This window comes from Triticum dicoccoides, chromosome 1A (assembly GCF_002162155.2).
Source record: "Triticum dicoccoides isolate Atlit2015 ecotype Zavitan chromosome 1A, WEW_v2.0, whole genome shotgun sequence".
Lineage (NCBI taxonomy): Eukaryota > Viridiplantae > Streptophyta > Magnoliopsida > Poales > Poaceae > Triticum > Triticum dicoccoides.
Genome location: NC_041380.1, coordinates 218,200,032 through 218,205,433, shown reverse-complemented (window position 1 = coordinate 218,205,433; position 5,402 = coordinate 218,200,032). Strand labels below are relative to the sequence as shown.

Sequence of the window (5,402 nt, the reverse complement as noted above, 5' to 3'; positions counted from 1 at the left end):
GTATAAAGGACTAGTACAAATTTAAAAATGGAGTAAGAAGTTATAAGGTTGTGCGATATACTTTATAGGCGACATGAGTAATACAAAATATAATTTTCATGAAACAACATTTTCACCAACAAATACATACTTGAAACCTAATTGATATATATAATAGCACTATTTTAATCCCAGGATTACAATAACATCACGACGCGCCCTATATAGGACGGTCAGACGTTCCCGAACTCCCCGAATCGGCACCGACAAAAATAAAAGGAAAAAACCACCCCGACCCGACCTCCACGGCTCCACCAGACCACCTTCACCCCGATCCCCTGATCCCATCACCGCCCGGACAACCCCGCTGCCCCGCGACCTGCCGGGACTCCCCGCCACTGCCCGGCCTCCCGGAATCCCCGCCGCTGCGCGACCTCCCTAGCCCCCGCCTCTGCTCCCCGACCCGACCTAGCTACTGCGGCCGCACCCCACCTCCGCCAGGATCTCTCCTCCGCCACAACCACGCCAGCGAGCACCGCCCCTCTTCTCATCCATTTTAGCCAGGACCTCGCCTCGCCAGGACAACAACCCAGCCATCCCCGCACGTCAATGGGCCGCTGCCCCACTCCTCCATCTCCCCGGTGATGCTGCTGGGCGGAGGCTCCCCCACCGCGCAGCCTCCTACAGGTGCAGCTTCACTGCCGCACCACGGTGTTAATCGGCGCCTCCTCTAGCCGTTCAGGTACGCATCCCTTGGAGGTTCACAACCGCAGCTGAATACAGATGAATTCTCACCTACCCATTTTTTCTCTCGGTGGTGCTGCTGCAGTTCAGCCATGTTTTTCTGGTTTGAACTTGTTGTTGTCCGTGGTTGAAGCGATGATAAGTGGTGCTTCCCCATCGTCTTGGAGCAAATCTTTTATTTGAAGACGTTCTTCTTTGTTTGCTTACTAAGAAAGCTACAAATTTTGGTTAAAAATTGATAAGAGGTGCTTTCTACTGATGGTCTTCCTGTATATCATTAACATGAGCAGAGGATCATGCTCTCTCCCTTGCGTTCGTGACTTAGGATTGCTTAGTCAACTATAGTTTGGAAGTTCAACAACTGAGATTAATTCAGTGCAAAAAAACTACAAGGTAGAAGTTCAATTTGTGAGAGGAAAATCAAAATGGTAAATAACTGCAGGTTAGAAGTTCATCTTCTATTCGCATTCAGATTCCTTGCCACCACCACGCATTCCTCCGGGAACAGCCGCCGTGTATCCCACCGTCGGCCACACAATGCGGTAGCAGCGCACTACCCCAGGCCAAGCCATCCACCTGCAGACGAGCTGGCTCCGGCTATGCTCGATGTCGCACCGCTCTTTCCTGCTCGAGGACAAGTTCCACTACAGCCGTGGATTAAAAATAAGTTTTACTTCATCTATACACCAAGTTTGGGGATTACATATCATCTACTCTTATGCCATCAAGTCGTTGTCGAACAATATCCTGAGATCTCTGGAAAAATTGGAGATTTCCTATTGTTATGCCATCAAGGCGCTGCCCAACAGCCTCCCGGTTTCTCTCAAAAATCTGGAGATCAGTAATTGTGAGGCGCTCAAGTCTTTGCCCAAGAATGACCTTCCAAGTTCAATGCTAGAGTTACATGTCCTCCTACTACCAACTACTACTCAGGAGTTTCATGACGGGCCATGGATGCTACGGGAACAACTAGATTTTCACTTATAGTTATTTTAATTTGTGCATTTCTACTACTGCCGATAGAGAAGGAGAACGGCGATGGTATTTTTCTCTGAAATTTCATCTGCATGTGTTCAGGCTAAGGCTGTTAATTCTCTCTGAACATTTTTGTCTTTGAACATTTTTGTGTGTCTGGACATTTTCAGGCTACAACAGTTTTCTCCCTGAACACTTCTGGGGACCAAAAAAGGTGTGGTCGTGTAGCGGCCGCCGGCGAGGATCAATGGCACTGTATGATGCACTTCAAAGTGTTCGTGTTAATGCCTCAATGAAAAATGAGTCGTGTAGTTTTGTATTTCAGTGCGAGCACACTCAAATCCTTGAAACTGCCCACGCCCAACTGATTTGTCTTCGTGTTCGGCCTACATAAGCTATTTTTATTTGTGTCTAAAGCAGAACTCAGGAAGTCAATATGCCACGTACGACGGCTATGCGTCGTTCGCGGTGAAGTTCTACTACGGTTGTACACCAAGTTCAACTACAGGTATATGCTTATAAACATTATTAGAGAAAACTATAGGCCGCAGCCGTGCCCCTCCGCAGCACCGCCCATCATCACCCCCGTACACAGCCGGCCACCGGGCAACTCCTCCAGCGCGGGTGCAACACTACCGCTGCTCACATCCTCGCCCCACTTGCTGTTGTCTTCCACTCTAGGCGCGGTTGTAGCAAGCAAACAAAAGCGCCACTGGTTCATCCCGGATGCTGCTTGTACTCCATGTTATGCATTATTGTCCTAGATGAGGTTGCAGAAAAGGATTGTGTAGTGTGGCGTGCGTGGCTGAGAAGATGATGTAAGATGGAACAGGATAGGGATGGAACGTGTGGTGGGGAAAATCAGAGTTATACGCGGTAAAAATAATTCTTAGATTTTCTGAAAAAAAGAGCATAGAACATGCTTGTTTTGAGAGATATTTGTTCACTATAGTACGAACAGAAGTCCGCTAAATAAAAATGATGGGGTTCAAGTATTTAAAATAAGGAAGGAAAAAACAAAAGCTGATGTAGCGACCAGACCTTAAACAGTCTGATCTCTGTGCTTCGGTGTCATCCCTGAATCAGTAATGCTGACACCATACAGTACTCGGAGAATTTATAGCAGAGTAGCAATCACGCATTTATTACATCGAGTGTCTCAAAAGAGAACTTATTACAATAAATATGGCTTAAGGCCATCTAATAACGATAACAGCGGAAGGCTTGGAAGATAAGTGAGTTCATCAACTTCAACGGCATCACTGAGTATAGAACCACGACCTAAAACTCATTAATCGTCGTCTGAAAAGTCTGCAACATTAACGTTGCAGCCCGAAACGGGTCAGCACATGGAATATGCTGGCAAGGTAACACATAGAGAGTAATGGATGAACAACTATACTATATGCATATTTGGCTGGAGGAAAGCTCCATGGTTACAGTTTTTTCGTAAAGCCAATTTTTCTCTACTTCAAAGGAATAAAATTTAATTACTATCATGGTGGTTGTTAACCATTGAGAATGGTTGACAGCATTCTCAATCTCAATTAAGCATCATCATTAAACATAACCCAACAAAATTAATTTAGAGTAACATGTTGAGATTCACATGAAAATTCAGATACTAGATACTCAAGATGTCCATAAGCGGGGACACGGTTAACCATGATTAGTTTGTTACACTCTGCAGAGGTTTGCGCATTTTTCCCTACAAGACTCGATCACCTCCGTTTGGTTTCTCGCACTACATGGTGTTTGAGAAGACGGATGACCGAGACATAGTCTTTCAGAAGCCCTAGCACCTTATGATCGGGTAGACCGTACCACCTACATCCCCTACATCTGCTAGTCTACCACTGTAAGAGTTCGCACGACTTAGTCAACTATGCTAGAGCCCATAATAGCTTGTGGCTGCACACAGAAGTTTCTATTATGAATAGTCTTATGATCCCTTTGAGCATGGGTGGCGGTCCAAAAGAAAACAGGCAAGTCCTGGAATACCCAGGTGCCTCAATCCACCCAGATGTGTGTTTAAGTTGCCACCTTAGATAAACCATTAATTAACAATCTCACATCTGTCATGGATATCATTCACCCAATCCACGTCTACTAGCATAGCATGGCATGATAAGCAAACGTAGAAGTAACTCCCAAAGGTTTAAAAATAACAGGTAATAGGTACTACCTCATCTACTTCCCATCCCACAATTTAATTAGATCCTAATCATGCAATGTGTGTGGATTGATCTAATGCAATAAAACTGGGTAGTAGAAAAGGTATGATCAAAGTGTTACTTGCCTTGCTGATGATCCGGGAAACCTAACGATTCAAAGTAACAGGCGGCGCACTCCGGGTACTCTATCGCAAACAAACAAACAAGCATACAATAAGCACTCATCTAATGCATAGGTAAAACTCAAATAAGAAATCTAACTAGAAGGTTCAACTTAAGAACTCCGGTTGGCAAAAAAAAATCAAATCGAACGAAGCAACGAAAGTCAAACGACGAAAAACAACAACTTCGTTCTAGTAATCTGGATCTAGGGCAAGTTTTACAGTAGCAAAATCTTGTTTAAGTTGGTTAAACGGATAGAGGGTTTCGAGACGAAACTCTAGACGCTTGAATCGCCTGATTCCGATAAACGAGCGAAAAGTTATACTAAAACGAAAATCGAATCAGGAATCGCGATCAGAAAAATCGCGGATTTAATCCGAGAAAAGAAAACGACGAACGGTTTGTTATCCAGATCTAAACGATGAACGTGTTCGTTTAAATGAACAAACGAGCGAACGCTTGCTATTTAATCTAAACCGAAAAAACCGATCTAAAAAAACAGAAAACTAAAAAAAAACGAAAATAAACCGACGGAAAACCGTTTGGTTTTCTAAATAAAAAAACAGGCGGCGCGGACTACGAGGCGGCGGCAAACCTCGGCGGGCGTGCGGCGGGGCGGCGGCTCTGGTGGGCGGCGCAGCGGGGCGGCGGCGGCGGGTGCGGGGCTGGGGCGGGGTGCTAGGGCGGAGCACTGGGCTAGGGTTTCCCCCCCGGGGTGGGCCGGCTTATAAAGCCCCTACGGGCCGGGAGTCCTAGTCGGACACGGCCCGTAGATCAGTTTCCTTTTTTTTAAATAGTTACGCTCGGAAGAAAAAATAAATAAAAAGAAATACTAAACGAATTCCAAAAATCCCGAAATAAATTTTCCCGGACTTCTAAAATCAAGCCCGACAAAGTGAACATTTATTTGGACCCTAAATGCAATTTTGAAAAACGCACATTTTTTTCTAAATTCAAATAAAACACCAAAAAACTCCGAAATAAAATTTTATTTGATTTTATTATTAAATCCTCAATATTTCTCTATTTTAGGAAAGTCATTTTATTCCCTCTCTCATATTTTTATAATAAAAATAATTGATGATAAAATAAATAAAATCAAATGATCCTATTCTCAAAATTTGAGAAAACTCAAATATGAAAATAACGAAATCCCCAACTCTCTCCGTGGGTCCTTGAGTTGCGTAGAATTTTCTAGGATCAACCAAAATGCAAAATAAAATATGATATGCAATGATGATCTAATGTATAACATTTCAAATTGAAAATTTGGGATGTTACAAACCTACCCCCTTAAGATGAATCTCGCCCTCGAGATTCGGGTTGGCTAGAAAATAGATGAGGGTGTTCTTTGAGCAAATCTTCCTC

The 5,402-nt window shown here is 44.0% G+C and overlaps 1 long non-coding RNA gene across 1 annotated transcript; it reads left to right on the top strand.

Moving 5' to 3' along the window:
• The first annotated feature begins 257 nt into the window (after positions 1–257).
• Positions 258–2,180, top strand: LOC119267011. Its single transcript, XR_005132245.1, has 2 exons — positions 258–721; positions 1,869–2,180. It is a non-coding gene; the product is annotated as an uncharacterized LOC119267011 (long non-coding RNA).
• Positions 2,181–5,402: the final 3,222 nt, after the last annotated feature.